Genomic DNA, 18429 nt, shown 5'->3' on the forward strand with positions numbered 1-18429 from the left:
CAACTGCAGGCCAGTGTAAACAACCCCCCCCGTTAGAGAAAAGACTCAAGGAAGCCAAACGTCTATTATATAACTTAGGATTTAATTACGGTAAAGAAAACACACAACCAACAGTAAAAAGAATAACTAGTAGAACTCTCTAAAAAACAAACTTGACTAATAGGAAAATTACAAAACATATTATGCTCACTCCGGAAGTCCTCGAAATGTAACAGTTCGATGGTCCCACCCATCCGAAATCACATAGCACGTGTGGGGCGGGGCCTACCAGCAGCCATGAGCCAAAAGGAGATCGCCGGCGAGAAGGTCCTGGAGGCTCCACCAAGCAGGCAATGAAATGGTCTTTCCATACTACCCTTCCAGGGATGGCGTCCCCCGGGCCGCGAGTAGGGAGGGGGCGGATGAGAATGACCCCCTCCCTTGTATCTCCTGGTCCGGCCATCACGAATTTCTCCATCGAACGGATGCAGGGTGGGCAGGGAGGAAGAGGCGACGCGGATGAGCCTCTTCCACCTCCACAGGTAGGAGGCTTCCCTGCCCTGGTCCGGCACCGATGTCCTCCAGCCGGGCGACGGCCATATACCTACGCTGCACAGGAAATATAATGCCCGACTGGTATATTTCCGCAACACAGGACATACAATGCCCGACTGGTATACTTGCATAGTACAGGACATACATTGTCCGACGGGCATATTTACGGAGCACCGGATGTACAGTGGTCCCCCAAGAGTCGGAATCAGGGGTGTAGGGTGGTCATCATGTGCGCCCCTGATTCAAAGGGACGGTGTAGGATGCGCCGGGAGAGGAAGGCGGCACGGACGAGCCTCTCTCACCTCCCCAGAAGAAGGCTCCACTGCTGCACCCTGGCGCCCCGAACCAAATTGTCCTGCTCCAGCAGCATGATGCTCTCTTTCGCCATCACAAGAAGTTTCTTCCACTCCTGATGGATACGACAAAGGTGGCTGCCGCAGGATCTCAAAATGGCGTCTGGGCCCTCGAAAGGCGGGTCTAGGCCGCTGGAGTAACTTTGTCCGAAATTGCAACTCGGGCACTTGCCCACCTGGGCGCAAGCCCCCACCATCGACAAACATCCCCTCGACTTTGAAGATTCTACCAAAGTCCCAAGAGCCCTCAGCCCCTTCAGGCTTCCGGTGAGGAACAGCTGCATTGATCTCAAATAAAATAACCACGGCACAGCAACAAGATGGCGGTGCTCTCGTGTCTGCATCAGCTTCCGTCTGAACCACCCAGGAACATTATGGGCTAACGAACTCGAGTAAGTTCCGGCTGAACATCAACATGACCCGGTAAGAAAGACTCTACCCCCTCCCTCTCTTGATTGACGGTCCACGCCACCAGCCCCTCTGTTAGCACAGTTTTTTTTGAACTGCCGAAAGGGACCCTGGTCCAACCGCCAATCGTCGGGGACATTTTTGCCCCTGATGCTACTTCCGGACTAAACCGGCCTCGCCCAAAATGGCGCCGGTATCAATGGAAACTAACGGACGCCTCGTGGTGTTCCTTAACTAATGAAACTTGATGTACTAAGATATATATATACGAACCATTGTGCACTCGAGGGGAAAGGGAGGAGGGTTCACTTGGCGAACGTTTGAGAGGGGTTCCGTGAAAATGTTGATTTCAATGAACAATTTATTTTTTGATATTTATTGTAACTGGTACATAACGTCGCTTATGATGCACACCCACGGTTTACATCTAGGAAATGCGATTCCGATGAGCTTGACTGTGTTTCCATTTATGAACTAAAATGCCCCTGATTCCCTCGTCACGCAATGAAATGTTTTTAGTTACTTGCAAATAATAAATTAGGCCTTTTTACATGTTCTTGTGCTATAAAATAACCCCCTACTGTATGTGCTTCTATCGACGACATGTCAGGCCAAATTATGATTGTGCTCTCACATTTTACGTACTGAATGATTATACAAATAAAGGTCTTAAAAACTATGAAAAGGCATCGCATACTTTTGTAAATGCGGGTATCGGTGGGAGGGTTTTTCTGTGCGAAACCGTTCTGCTCTTTTTTTAAGGTTATCCGAGAAATGGTTGTTCGGCCCCGGATTGATGATCGGATCCCAGGTATGATACGTTGCCTCCAAAATATGCGACTAAGCTCAGGAACTAACGTATGAAGAAGGACCTCGACTTCTGAGAAAGGGTAAAGTAAAGAGGGGTGATTGATAAAATGTTATTAAGGTATGGCGGTCGAAGGTACTAAGGTACCGGGTTAAACGAAGAACTGATATGCCTTAGAACCTCACAGCTTTGGGAATGACTTAAGGATCCCGAAGGCCGGATACATCTACAAAACCGGGTACCTCACGCTAGGCACCTCTGATTCCTTTTTAAGCGTTTCTCTACACACGACCCTTAATGCCATCCTCGAACCTCCCCATGAACCACCTATCACATTGCCCGCCCCCCTTGACTTCGGAGACCAAGACCCTAAGGATTATATCCCGAAGAGATAAGTACGAGTATGCGGTAAGTAAAGGACTTTCGTGCCCGTACATTTGATGTATGCGAATGTTGTCCCCCCCACCTCCCCCTTTCCCTCCTTTTTTCCCTCTGCAGGTTACATTAGAATCCCGATTAGAGTATCGTAAAGGATCTGGAGCCACGTCACGCCCGATGCATGAAAACGGACTAACGCTGCAAGACGACACAAAAGGACGCCCTACCCAATGCGCGACCTTTTTTTGTACCTGATCTAATGCTCTTCTGTCCCAAAACTGCATGCTTTCTACATCCTAACACAGACCCGAAACGTCTAACGTTGGGTAACGCACTGAATAGCCCAAACAATACACGGTCATTCTCCATGTCCCACGTGTACTGTTTGGCCTATTGTCTGTCTCTCTCTCTCTCTCTCTCTCTCTTTCTCTCTCTCTCTCTCTCTCTCTCTCTCTCTCTCTCTCTCTCACTCTTTCACCCCTCCACACTTTCCCTCTTCCTAGCGACTGGCACCTAATTGACGAACCTGGTGCACCTCCTGATTGGCCCCAAATACCACAAGTATTTGCACAAATTTGTCCTAAATAAAATTGTATCGGTACCACGTTACTACCTCTCCTTTTCTACTAAAATATGGATGAAATTTAAATTGACCGAAAGGAAAAGGACAGGTAAGACAACTAAGGTTCTCCAAATTTGACCCACAACCAGGGAACTATTTGTCAGTGGCTTCTATGATAACATATGTCTGTGGTAATGCGACCATCCCCATCCCAAATTGTCCCCATACCCCAAACAGTAAGAAATGATCGAGACACCCCCGTCTTCCCAAAATGCCCCCAGTTTGGTGTCAGCTGCCCTGAACGAGAGCCTGAAAAACGCCCCTGCTCTAATTCACTGTGTTCCCAATTGTTTTCCATAAGATCCCTCCTTCCCCGAGGATAAGTTTAATAATTATCGCAAACCACCCCCGAGTTTTTTTGTAGTAACCAGGTTGCGAGGATTTATATAGAAAGTTAGAAAGATGTGTGCAAAGTTGAAAATTAGATCGAAAATCGAAAGAATTTGTTGCAGTAAGCCTTGTTGAAAATAAGATGTTTTTATGTAATGCAGACTTGTTTAGCCTATGTTCACCCCTCAGAAGGATGCCTATCAGACTATGGTGAATAGCACGTTGCACTTTTTCGTAAAATACAAGGTCCTGAAGACCAGCCTAGCCTTGCAAGACTCGTACTAGGGAAATGGGTCCCTACCAGAAGAACTGACATCTACTATAATAGACGTATGCAATAAATGAGTACCAGACCTCGTACCTATTACAAATGAACGTAATAACTATCAAAGCGCCAAAGAATTAGCCAACAAAAGAAAGTCGTAAGGAATCCAGCAAACCCATCATCAATTGTTTATACGTTAGCCGCAAAAATCTCAAATGTAGCGAGTGCTTACCCCAGTTGCTTGGTGTTGGGAGAGAAATAGACTTATGTAATTACCTTCTTCTGCAATATCTCTAAAGACTGTCTTTTCAAAACTCATTTAAGGGTATCACTGTCGGAGGAGAAAGAGACCGGATGTGGGAGCACGCGGCCTGACTGCGGATTGTGGAACATCAGCGACGGAGGCCGAGGCGAGACCACAGCAGTAAGGAGACGCAGGACGGGGCACTGTTTCAGACAAAGCTAAGGAAAGGGCTGACCTGAAGCCCCTGCTCTATGATCAACGTGTGCCAAAAAGTCCCCGCTCTCTGAACATGGTTACGGACCCGCCTGTCGAAAACTCTCCGCCCCCCTGATCTGTTCCCGACTTGGCCTTGCTCCATCCCCTCCTCCTCCGACCTACCATAAGGACTGTTCACACCCGCACCTTTCCACCCGAACTCCCAAGTTCCTCCAAATCCTACTGAGCTACCCAGAGAAGAGTACTCCCTGCGTCAGAAGGGAGGGAGCTCCGACTAAGTAGACCACGAACTATGTTAATCTTAGAACGGTGACCTAGAACTCCACCAAGGGTCGCCTCTGAAGAGAAGATGAACGAAGTATGTGGTTCTACCCGCTGCTGAACGCCTCGAAGATGATGGAAGCGACAGGAAATGCCCACCACACAGACTCAAGAAACAAACAGATCTCACAATTCTGGAACAATTGCATTTTCCATTGCAAATCTATGCTCTGCATTACGGAAGAAGATGCACCTGCTCCAAAACCGTAACGCATTTCTCCTATGAGGTCTGGCGAAACAAAACAAAATGTACCCCTGCCCGCAGACCTCCAACGACTCGATCCACATGAACATTCCTGTTGACAGACCGAGTTGTAATCCAGGTACTTAACAGTGCCAACAGAAGACGACAAAAGACAACGAGAACTCTGATATCTTTACTGTATCTCCTTTCTCTCCCAATCACCATTGGACTAACTATGCACCCGCCGAATGCAAAAAGGACTTACTTATATGATAACTTACCAGTTCTTATTCCAAATGACTATAAGTATCTATGATCTGTACCTAACGCCCTCGCTACGTAATTCTAGTCTGATATTGCATTACGATGACTTTTTTTCTGCAAACAACTTAACGATGAACCCGCCTACTAGATGATGAGATTTTTCAATATGATGTTTATAATGTGATGTTTATGTACAGTTCTTTTGCCTAAGTCCCCTCTCCCTTACTTATGATCGCTGCATATCGGTATAGATAGGAAATAGGCCAGCAAGATGTCTTGGAAATGTTAAAGGGAGGACTGTGGAAAATTAACACAAACTTGGTGAACATTATCGGCGTCATCTTGCCCCTTTTCAAGCCCATTCGTGCGCGTAAGCGGCAGCCATTTTGAGCACCATGGCCTCCCTGCCCCTCGCTGATAGCCAGCGCGTCTCTCTCTCTCTCTTAGCCTCGCAAGCATTCCCCCCGCACACTGACAACCCCCGCTCTCTCATGCTTTGGGTCATAAACCCCCTTCAGCGCAGCTTCACCACGGAATCCCATCCTGTTCCCAGCGCGACACCTCCCCTCATTCCTTTCATGGCCTCAGATCCTTTTGATGCAAACCCCCTTTTTCCTGTGTCCCCGTTTGGCTTCCTTGTTCCCAGGCCGCCACCTGGCCCTGCGGATACTGTTTATTACCCCGTACAGTAGGAAGCTTCCCCTCCCCATCAAAAGACCCACGAACCGATCAAAGCCCCCACCCTATAAGATCCGATCAACCCCATGCATTCCGTGAATCGGCGGAATGCCCTGCTGTGCGGCAACCATCACCTGTTGTGACCGGGGTGGGGAATCCAACTGTAAATGTATGTGGGAACAGGCCTGAAGGGGAGATTCCGAGGATGTTCTTTCAACTATCGACGTGTTGCGAGAATGTGTTATGTGCAATAAAGGTCATAAACCCTAGTATAAGAGGCCAGGCCTCAGAGATGTGGTTAGAGCACCTCGTGACGATACTTGCTGTCTGAATTGATGTGTTCTCCTCCGGAGAGAATAAAATCCTCGTTTCCTGCCTTCCAGTCTCCAGCGCCTGCTTCTTCATTGATTAATATTGGTGGGCCATAGAGGCGATACCGCCGGGCAACATAAAAGGGTCTTTGGTTACTGGTTGTCTTTGGAACCCTTTTTTACAATTGGCGTCCCAAACGTGGGGCCCATCAGCGACTCGTGGATCCAGTGGGAGAGGTCCTGACGACAGAGTGAACGACTGCAACGATCGGAAGGTACCCTGTCCGATAGACCCTCGTCTGACAGCCGATCATCCGAACTTCACTGGTTCCGAACAGACCTCTCTCGAGTGATCTGCGGTCCTGACTGGGAACCATCAGGAGTGCCACGAGAAGTACGAAGAGAAGAGGACGATCGGGCGCTGGATTCGGAAGACAAGAAACTGTCCATGCGGTCCGGGTAAGGTCGTGTAAACACGACAAATTGCGAAAGTGATTGATAATTGAAAGTGATTGATAATTGATGAGAAAATACTAGTATTACTTTTTGTTAATTTATTGGAGATTCACTGTCTACAAACGGAGAAACAACAGGCTCTCCCTTTATAAACAGCGAAGGATAGGTACGCACCCGTCGGACCTATCTTTCTCCCCCACTGAACAATTGCCCCTTCCCCCCATTGATTAACTGTTATAGATTGTTTTCTGGAGATTCTCTGTCTGCAAACAGGGAAAAATAGGTCCCCTCTTTACAGATAGTGAAAGGGTAGGTGACGCGAACCTTTGCGAGCCTACTTATTCTCCCCATTGACCATATTGATTTTTTATTTTTGACCTAACATTGATTGCTCAAGATTGGTTCATGAGGTATTCACTACGTGCAAACAACGTAGAATAGAAATATTCTGTCTAGTCTTTGCGCGCAGTGATAAGATAGGTAGTGCTGACTATTATCCCATTGTGATCTGTCATGCCTGTCTTCTCCCCACTGGTTAGTAGCCTGTTTAGCCCGGACCGCTTATTAGAGATGAACCATCCGGCTCCGCTGGAAGGCACCCCTAATAAGGACATGTTCATGAAGCATGGATTGATCGCTATAGCCTATAGTGAGCTGTGGCATAAATATACGAAAAAGGATCGAGAAAGTCAGTGGCCACTGAGAGGATCCTTTGATCTTGACAAAATAGAAACGGTAGAAATAGCCCTTCGTAGGAATGAAACAACACCTATTATGCTCGATAGTCTCGGTATGTGGCGCAAAGAAGCCACGCGACGAAGGGAAGGCGACAAATTCAGAAAAGGTGAAGGGACACGACGGACAACCCTCCAAACGTCTAGTAGGCAAAGGGAAGGGCCAGCGATGGCACAGTCCCGAGGAGTAGATATGAAAAGAGAACGGTGTAAAGGGGTGTGCCGACAAGTCAACCCTGGAACACAACGATCCGAAGGTGACCCCCCGACACTGTGCACAGGACGAATAGATTTAAAACAGAACCAATGTGCTTTCTGTAAATGCCTCGGGCACTGGAAAGCCCAATGCCCGACTTTACAGAGCATAGGTAAGAACGGAGGGTCGACAGAAAGGACAGGCCGACAGAAAGGGAAAAGGCGCGAAATAAAAACCAATCAGACTAGTGCGGACAGGACAGATAGAACCACCCCGTTTGATTATGCTCGGAGAGAATAAAATCCTCGTTTCCTGCCTTCCAGTCTCCAGCGCCTGCTTCTTCATTGATTAATATTGGTGGGCCATAGAGGCGATACCGCCGGGCAACATAAAAGGGTCTTTGGTTACTGGTTGTCTTTGGAACCCTTTTTTACAGTGGGTGGTGGTTTACAGTAGGTACATGAGACGAGAAATGCAACCAAATAGAAGTACAGGCTTAGGCTAACAGGAATGTGCCCAAAATGTGGAGAATAACCGGTTTCTTGCCAGATTAAGCCTGTAAAATTGGCACTGATGTGAGACTTTTCCTCTGCTGCAGTAGCAAGATTAGGAAATAAAGTGGGGGTGCTGAATAAGCGAGAAGCAGTGGAGGGAAGGTGTAGGCAATGGAATAAGGAAAAGGCAAGCAAGTCTGTGGGGGATGGTAGTAGGAACGGAGACCCCATGCAAAAATGTGGACATTACGATGTTTCAGACTCCATGAGTGGCTGTGTGAAATACAACATTGCCTGGAACACGAAGATACTTTCTGACTGCTTCATTACGTGCCGTTTCTTTTATTCAAATTTAGCTTTATTGTTTAACCCCAGGAAAAAAAGTTTCGATTTACAGCGCAAGCATAAACTTGCAAAGCTGCCTTTTCTGTAGACTGCCAGGTGTTAAAATTTGCTCCGAGCCCCCGAATGCGGCCTCGTCCATAAAAGCAGACTGACCAAGTAAAGGTCAATGTCTCTAAATAGAGACTCCATTAGTTGTGTTTTCACTCTTTATCAACGCTGGTGGCATTGTTACATTGCAATAGGCGTCTCACTGATCAGCCATTGGAGAAGTTCCTGCCTTACTGTAAATTAGCATGCCCCACATTTGACCCTGCCCCCACGCCCCCTGATACCAGACCATTCCATGCAGCATCACAGTTAGCATAATTTTCCTAAGGCTCTGACCGCTGCAACACCCACTATCAGATTGACTCGCCACTGTGTCAGGGATGACGACTTGCCGCTCTTAATTCCAGGACGTGCCCCGCAGCGCACCAAAGATGAGTGGACTGCCCTGGACAGATCCCAATGGACAGGGCGATAGAGTGGTGCAGCAATCAGTGACCGAAACCTGCCCCCAGCGCTGGGACCCCGACAGCCGCAAAAGTGTTTCCTGCCTCTGCGCCCGACCTTGCCCTTCAGCAGGTGGGCTACCAGTGATTAATTCACTCTAGAACACTCGATGACCGCTTTTTTGAGATCTGTAGAGCATCCATCCGCTGTAAATTATGTTTTTCTGAGATTTTAATTTCTCATTTACACAAATATAATGCCCTACCATGGCTTCCTGGTTCCTCTGCCCGCATTCGCTTTGGACTGTAAAGTAAGAGTCACTGGGATTCACTGTGTTCTGGAGGACAGCTCTAAGATAACTCCGCAGCGCGATCACCATAGACTCCAGAGACACACTTGCAGTAAATCTGGCCAGAACAGGCTGGAAACAGTCATCCAGGTGAGTATGCCAGAACTTACAGGAGAGCAAAATGCATAATTCGCAGCTTCTCGTTGGCACAGTGTTCGCCTGGGGTGATTTGATCATCCACTCTTTGGCTTGTCAAATGGACAGTGTTCGCCTATACAAGGTTTTCTATATCTTTGGGAAGTTCCTTTGCAAAATTGCCTGCGTGTAGTGGATTTTAAGTCCGTGATCTCCCTGCTTGTCACTTTATAGATTCTGGGTAAAAATGTTCCTGATGGTTACTATCCACCGCAGATTCTTCATCTTTAGAATATCACTACATGCTAGACTTGATCTGTAGAATTGTTTGACAATCCTCTTGCATGCCAACAGGTGGTGCTCTGTGGCTAAGCGGTGATACTGTACCTCCCCAGAAGTGATGGAGCCACATAGCAGTGTTTCCCCTGTGTGTTGCCGTAACTTTCTTTCTGTGCCCTTTGAAGCTAATCTAGAGCTCTGCATCCAACTTTGTCAGTCTTCTGATTACTTCAAAATGTATCTCAAACATTGTGCAAGGATGATGATTCCTCCAAAAATGACAGAAGTCAAGCCATGCCGCAGATGTCGATCGCCAACCCACTTGACTTGCGCCTTTGGTACTTGGGCTCTGGGCACTACTTGAAGTCATTCAATAAATATGCCCTAATGCACCCATAGGCAATCTGGGAGTCTCATTCACAGAGCCGACCCAGAGCAAAGTCCCATTCTTGCGCCAAGTCTTATGGAAAGTGGAATTTGAAAATGTTCAGTGGAAATGCCACACTTAAAGTTGCCTAATGTTGAAACTCATGCAGACCTATCGACTGAGATCCTTCAGCCAGGTCCAACATCTTCTAAATCACTATATCCATGCAACAAGGAAATTACAGACTCTCATGGCCACTTGCTCCAAGCTGCGCTTAACAGGTCGAATGACTGGCAGGATCATCAGGTGGGATAAACAGGCCTGAGTGATACAGATTTTTTGATAAGGCATCCTACACCTAAAAGCTGGGTGATACCAATGTCAATGAGTAAAGTCACCAAATGCCTTCCCAAACAAACAAGCATGTCCTAATGCCTTTGGAAAGGGAATGTTCACTGTGGCTAGTTAAGCCATAAGGTCCTTGAACACTGTGCCTTTTGGGCAGGTACACCCTTACTTTATGGGTCATGGCAAGGAAGATCTTGCCAGCTGTTCTGAGGAGCCCAGAACCTTGCGGGCTCCAACGAAATATGATGGCCAGGATGTAGTAAAGTATGTGCTGGATTGGGCATTACAGACTGTGGCACAGACCTGGACACAATCAACCGGGTTTTCAGGGGATGTTCAAGCTTCCCTTATAACAAGAATAAGGGGAACCTCTATTCTGACCTAAATGATAGAAAATAAATGAAAGAAATAAAATACAAACACTAAGTCTGTGAATGATTTCATGTTTCTTGTAGCATCTTGTATGTAATTTTGAAGAGACTTTAATGCTCCAGTGTAAAGAAATATAGGTCAGAATAGAGGTTCCCCTTATTCTTGTTGTTGGTTTGCCACTCCCTCCTCTAGACCTGAAAGTACCTTAGGGAGTACCCTGTTCACCCATGTAAGCTTCTCTTATAGACATGCCCTTTGATTGCTTAAGCTTGTTTAGAGAGAGTGCTTATTCAGTGCTTAAGCAGTCTAAGGACGTTCACTCCACAGCAAGATCCTTGGGACTCTTGCCCACCACCCCACCAAGCAGTTCTGTCTAAAGTACAGGTAGTTTATGGGTTATTCCAAAGGGTTAGCCCACAGAGCGTGTCAGTTCTCTCAATCTGTGCAGTAACTTCAGGCCTCGTCCTTTAGGGCAGGGGCATGACAGTGGCCAAAGCCAATCACAGCAGCAGGGGCAGCTCTCCCTTACCTTCTACCCTGCTGCATCAGTTGGCAACCTTCGTAAAACTTGCCTTCACAAGCCCACACAGCTGTTAGGAGGCAGGATACAACATTGCCTCCCCGGCTGAAGATCCATCATATCTTACTGATGGGCCTTCCAAACTGTTTAAAGGGGCTATGCCAATCTTTTGTTTACTCTGTCCCATTTTCTCCTCATATCAGAGCAACTGTCAGCAGACCGTTTTGCAATCTTGTGTCAGGAAGTCAACCTGCTGCTGGTCAAGTTTGCCTGCTTCTGCGAGAGAAGAGGTGTGCTATTCGTGCTACTTCCCCCATACTGAAGGACAGTATGCCTTTCTTTGCAAAGACACATTCAAAATGAGATTCCCTCTGCTCTGGAACCAAGAGACTGAGTGGTGTCCATGAAATTTCAGGAACAATATTTTCATGTACACCGTCCTGCAATACCCTGGTCGTTATCTGCGGTACACGATGAAGTTGGAACACTCTGCTTCTCTGGTGTTCACAAAAGTGATTTGTGTGGTTGCTGCCCGCCTTCTGAAGTTTTGGATACATGTGTTTCTGTACCTCGACGACTCGCTGCTCACCTCCACCCCCAAATGATCCTGACATCTTTGTCCCACCTCAACCTCCTGTCCAAACATTTTCTTTGATACATCACTGTCCTAGATTATTTTGTCAATTGGAACTATGATTTTTGTTACTAAGTTGTTACCTTTTGTCACTTAGTCACAGCCCAGCTCCCCCGCACCCTCTCTTTGGGGCACTGTATACAGTTCTGCTTTACTTAATTATGCTACACAGATTTCTATGATGTATTATATTTTGGATTATGAGTGTGGCAATTGCATTACTGATCATTGTGAGTACTGGCTAAGATAATATAATAGGAATACATCTGAAAGAACTATTTATTCTGATGGATACTTCTGCCTGCACATTACTCCCCTCTTGAATATCCCAGATGCCTGACTGGATCCGTAGTCTCCCAAGCTTACAGGGGACAGTGGCTTCATCTCAACCCCAGAAGCGGAGTTGCAGTGATGTTACTGGAGTCATAGTGCCCACCTCCGCGCCCAGATGGCGTTGTGCTGGTGCCTACCATACATGACATGTTTGGGATAGGCTCTAACATTCTAAGACACGGGCAAAGCAGGCCCTCCGGCACCTACTTCTATGACATGGGAATTGCTGACTCTGCAGGATAAAAGCAGGTTGGACAAATCACCTGATATTGACATACTGCCACTGGGTCCTGCCTTAGTGGAAATGGTGTAATTTCATGTCATCCTTAAAGAGCAGCAGAGGGATTGGAGAAGTTTCTTCAGTTGAGCTTTGCCCAAGCCTTTTGACTGAAGTATTTTAATCAGCCGCACTTTGGTGGAGCTACTGCCTGATAAATGAACTCTTAACATTATAAATAATTCTATACTATGTGGTTCTTTAACAAACTATTTCATCAACGACACTAGTGACCTCGTGATTTACCTCAAGGAGAGCATCTGAGTCCCAATGCACAACCTGCAATCTAACCATAAATCACACCATGCCTGGTAACTGCTCCCTTTTAACACTCTTACATTGATAAACTCCTCCCACACCACTAAAGCCTGAAACTCAACAGCTCCCACCAGTGGATCTATGGGCAGCCTTTATACAAGGCATCAACCTTCTAAGAAGACCTCAAAACAACACCTATCAAGCCCCTACATTAAAAAAACAACCTAGTTCTGACCCCAAAGCGCCTAAATATTACTGACCATCATAAGTGTAACCTATTATTGGATTATCAAAATGGATTCTGCTTTGTATTTGGCACTCAAGCTTCGCTGAAGGAAACATGGGGATTAAATCAAAGCAACCACTGACTTGTGGCCATAATCATGCTTTATCTTTCTTCTGCCTTTGACATTGTACAACACCTTATTGTTCTCAAGCTACTTCATGACCTAGCAATTCAAGGAACCTCTCTGAAATCGATTGAATTTCATCTGACTGACAGGATGGTTACTCTTTCAGTTCCCCCTTTCTCTTCTGATTGATTCAGCTGTGGTAAATAAAAATTTACCTATGCGGAATTTCTATGCGGTAAAGTTCAATAAAATAACTCAATCGAAATGAGAGGCAGAGTCCGTGGCATCTGAGTTTATAAGGGTTTTATTCCATAAAATGGAATTGGTTCGAACCAGGTATCATGTTCCATCACCACGAAGGTTCAGGAAGGGATAGACAATACTTTATTAACAGAGTACAATATATATAGTAAATGCATACAATGGTGATGGATACAGAAGGCGTAACAGCTGAGAGAAACGAGATAAGAACACGTGCGTAACAGAAGGCGTGCACGAGGGCGTACACGGAGGTGTGTGCTAGAAACATCACATGAGTGTCACAGGTGGGTGGATTCATAGAGGAATCCTGCAGTGTCAGCAGAAATATATGGCAGAGATGCGCGCGCAGCAGCATGACGTGTGATTGACGTGGAACTGGAGGGTGAAGGGGACTTGACATTTAGCACTATACGTGGAGACAGAAGTCTGGCGTGTCAGAACAACCTAATCCCAAATCATATCTGATATCTTGTGTTTGAGGAACTGTATTATCTAGAACAGTGGTTCCCAAACTTTTGACTCCTGAGGACCCCCATTGAGTCTCCACTGAAAGCCGGGGACCCCCAAGAAATTTGTATGAGTTGGCGACACATTGCGAGTCGCTAAATGAAATGTACAACAGTGTGTTTTACACTGTTTGGGATTCCCAATGGGGTCGCATCTTGCGAGAGTAATTAATATTAATGAGCCTCTCTCAATTTGGGAGCCCATTGGGAATGCCAGCCCTCCCAGGTATGGTGGCCTGCTGGGCTCTGCAGGCCACCATGTTTGGGACTGCTTTTAAATAAAGCAGTTAAAAAAAAAATGAAGCCCGATTACCATTCATTAAAAAAAAAAGACAATGAAACGTTTTCATTTCATTTTCTAAGGGAAGGCAGAGGTCCCTGGGACCACTTCCGGCCCTTAAAAAATAATTTTGCATGCATTTGCAAAGGGGAAGGAGGCCCCTGGGGACCCCTTCCCCTTTGCGAATATATTACCATCTACTTGAAGTAGGTAGTAATTGCGAGTGTTTTGCGACCGCAAAACATTTGTACCTGGTTTTGAGACTCGCTATTTGGAAGGGAATTCCCCTTCCAAATAGCCAGTTGCAAAACCTATTTAGCGAGTCGCAAACAAAGTGTGACTCGCGAAATAGGCAATGTACATGGCCAATAGGTTTTTGCATGTGCAAACGGTTTCACAAACCTGTTCGCGCATATCAAAACGGATCGCACATCTGGCCCTTAGTATTTTACATTGAAGAAATAGCCCCTCTGTCACGTGTATTTCATTTGTTTTATAGCATCTCTCATACCATTGTAGGATGTCAGAGCACTTTACATCACACACATATAGAGACATTGAACCATACATGTAAATCGGTGTGCATATAAAATGTTTAAAGAGTGCTCGGTCTGAAAAACTCAGGATTCAGAACATAACACAGTGGCTAGCACTGACTTTAACATTAAAAATGTATTTCCACCCCAAAAATTTTTTTAGCAGCATCAGGATAATGAATAACTGGGAAAAAACATATGTTACTAACTGGTACCATGCAGTTTGCAAGCAGCTCCTTTATGACAGTTTATAGGTCCCTCTGCTAGATTACGATTGTCACTTATGAAGTGCACAGTAACAAAAGAATCTCTGAGACAAAAGCAGTAACCACGAACCTATGCACATAAAATACTGCTTTTTAAAATGCATGTTACACGTTCTTCACATTAGGCACATTAACCCTCTGTGCTACATTAGTTAAGTCAAAACTGCTACTGAACAAAACTCTCCTCACTCTCCAGCAGGTACATTAATCACTAGCATTATCTTGACACTTTTATTGTTGCTGGGAAGCTGCTAATTATACAAGAAACTTTTCTGTGCTTTTAAAACTGTTGCCTACGGACCCCCTGGGAATGTGTCACGGACCCCTGGGGGTCCACGGACCCCAGTTTGAGAAACACTGATCTAGAAGGAAAGGTCTCTCGGGCAGAGGCTATTCTATACTGACTGCTAGTGCATGCATATGTGACTACGTGTCTACGTGTAATGCGAGGGGGCCATGGGCCTACAATGGTAACAGGAGCAATGAATTAACTTGCACGGAGACAGAAAGTCCGGGCCCTTTGCTCTGCAGCTGGGGAGATGTTTACCTAAAACACTAGACAGGAATGTATTTTCGAGGAGCGGAGCAGATAACTTGAAGGCGAAATACAGTCTTGGCAGGCAAGCAGGCCGAGCCGGGCACCGCTCGCCGCACGGGGAGTAAGGCAAGGGTCACGGATGCAGATCCAGGCTGCAGCTTTCAGAGGCAGAAGGCAGAAAGGGCTCGATGGCAGAAATCAGGGCCTAGCTCGCCAGAGCCAGGAAAACGTGAAAGTGCACCATGTAAAGACGGTGGCACGGCATACTTAGGAACTGAATTTTCGACCCATTCATGGTGGATCTGAAAGAGGACATGTTAACGTTGGACGCAAATGTATTTGCGTCTTCATAGCTGGTTGTGGAGGGAACATACATGTACTTGAAGCACGTACATGGAACCGTTGGGGTCTACGTTAGGGGACACAATTGTCCATAAAAATTCATATTACCTCACAGCTCTGCACCTGGTGTACCACAAGGGTAGGTCACTACTGTCCTCTTCAATACCTACCTCGTCCACTACCAGATTTTATATCCTTTATCTCCCTACACTGTCTCCTAGGACCAAGAAGAAGCACCTGTAAAGCAATATGCACAGTGAGCTGAGCAAGCTAAAGGACTGGACCATACTTCCTAAAACAAAATCTCCAGAATTGTATTCAAACAAGATCTGTGCACTCAAGGCTTGCCCCACTGTAGACCCCCATCAGTGCATATTCTTGAACCAGTAGACCCCCCTCTGTTCTGAAAGCTAAACTCTAGAACTCAATGCCTGCTCAAATAAAGGATTATTTATAATTATTGACAGTTCCGCAAGGCATTAAAGGCATGAGTTTTCCCATCATCTTTGAATGTCATGCCCATGAACCACCATCTCCCACATTGGCCTTACCACATCCACAACTCTTTCATCCATACCCTTCTGAAAAGGCACCAAGGAATCAATGAAAGAAAGAGCACTTTGCAGCTTCGTGAGGGGTATGAAGCGAAATACAAAGGCTATTCGAATAAATATAGATTAATAAAACATGCGGCTCCTTTTGCCAAACCTATGCGGAGCGGAAGTTCCACTGGAGCCTCTCTCAGATGAAGAGAGGGCTGTTTCTCAAAACCTGCATCTTGGGAGACTGTGGAAGGAACTCAGTCAGGTGAACGTGGATTAAGCCATGGCCTTGCTTTTGCTGCAAGTGACACATTTGTGGGACTTAAAATTATGACATTCCATGATTGTGCAGAATCTGGAGAGCATATTGATAAAGTATGGATTAAGCAGGAGTTCATTGAGGTAATTAACGAGAAGACTGTTGGTACGGGGCAAGCTGTGGATGGAATAATGGTGTCTTCTGGTCCAACTAGGTGATTTTTGGTTATGTTTTCCACTGACTATATTGCTTTGAAATTTGGAATTCCATTGACTGTTCAAGAGATTCTAAGGAGGGTATAAGCTATTGATAAATGTTCAGGTACCATCTAGTTTTCTTCAGTTCTCAGAAGTGTTCTTTTATATTTTTGTTTGGTTTCTGGTAGAGAACTGTTTTGAAGTGGTATGAGCTGAGCTATTGTACGGGGTGGGTGGGCCGTTGTTCTCAACCAGGTTTGGGCTGAAGTCTGGGTCTCATTTCTCCTACCTGCAAATTCTGGACCCGCTCAAACAGCGGCTGCTCCTCTGCTAAGGCGGAGGAGCGTTGCCCCTCAGGAAAAATACAATTGTACTAACATAATCATGTTATTATCATTTTATTTTTCCGTACTGGCTCTGTAGGTGCTGGGTGGGGCTGGGCTGCCCACAGCGCAGGGGGTGTAGTCGTAGGCACTTTCTAAGTGCACATGACGGTTTGGCCGGCCATTTTGGGCTGGCCAAACAGCCTTGCGCACTTAGCATGTTCTCCACCTGGCTGTTTGCACAGCCAGGTGGAGGACAACCACAGCCTCCCACTCCCTGTCTGAGCGCCGTACCACAGCACTTAGACCAATCACGACACTGCTGTCATGCTGATGACGGCAGCGTTGTGATTGGCTAGAAGAGTCTCGGAGCCTGTGTGCTTCCTGTTTACTACGTTGGGTGAAGGAGCGGCGGCCGGCAGCTAAGTGGATTTTTCTTTTTTTTAATTCTTTTTTTTTCATCCCCACCCCACTACTACTGCCCTGTAGTAGCCACTACTGTGCTCAGGGACAAACCAAAACAACAGTAAGAGCTGTGAGTAACTTTATCTTTTCATACTTTGAGCAAGCAGAGTTTAGCACTGTTATCACAGTCCTACATTGGTTCTGCATTACAGCTGCTCTGGCAGATGAAAATGGAGCTGGGCCATGGCTCTGGCTGTGCCCAGACACGGGCAATGGACACTGCTCCCTTACTTCATATCCATTGAACAACACACATGCCCACGAATACTCTGGTTCTGCAGTGAAGTTTGCTGAATGTTGACCTTTGATCGGTGACAGTGATTTGAATAAACTGCCCTTTATACTTTGTCAATCTGGTGCTACTTTTCGGTGTTTTATGGATTTTAACTTTTCTGATATTAATTAGTACGTGATGATGTATTTTAAATTATATATTGATCATCTATTTGTCTCATGAGGGTACATGAAAGTCATATTCAGGACCAACTCCAGCATGTATGTGATGCTCAACAGTAAAACCTGAGAAATGTGAATTGAAAAATTGACTGTAGAGTATCTGACATTTTTGTTAATTTCAACTGGATTATCCACGGCCCATCATACAATGCAGTAGTTATTAATTTGCCTTCTCTGGCCAATGGCAACAAAACCGAATATTTTTAGGATGGTCACGTTCTATACATAATTATGAATTGCTCTTGTGGATCACTGAATTTGAAGACATAACCTGTTCTTCATCTCCCAGACCCAACTCATAAATGTAATATTGGATGATTAGTCGAATAGCACCATTAGGGCTGTCCAACTCAAGTCCAAGATGATCATAGTCTGAAAGAAAAATCCTAACCTTTTCCTTTTATGGTCTATCTGATTGTAAAAAAAATAATTTCACTTATTGATGATAAACCACATGCTACAACATCTGTGTTCGGAATGAAGTAATTTGTTCCTTGAAACATCCTATTCAAACTCTGAACAGATCATAGAAATCGGAAAATATTTCACAAATATCAGTGTTGTAATAGTCGACAAATACAGGTTATTGTTTCTAAAACCAAGATTGTGTATGTTCCTGAATCTAATAAGTTAGTGTAGGTTCAATTCACCCTTTTGACC

Source organism: Lissotriton vulgaris, chromosome 8 (genome assembly GCF_964263255.1).
Source record: "Lissotriton vulgaris chromosome 8, aLisVul1.2, whole genome shotgun sequence".
Taxonomy (NCBI): Eukaryota; Metazoa; Chordata; class Amphibia; order Caudata; family Salamandridae; genus Lissotriton; species Lissotriton vulgaris.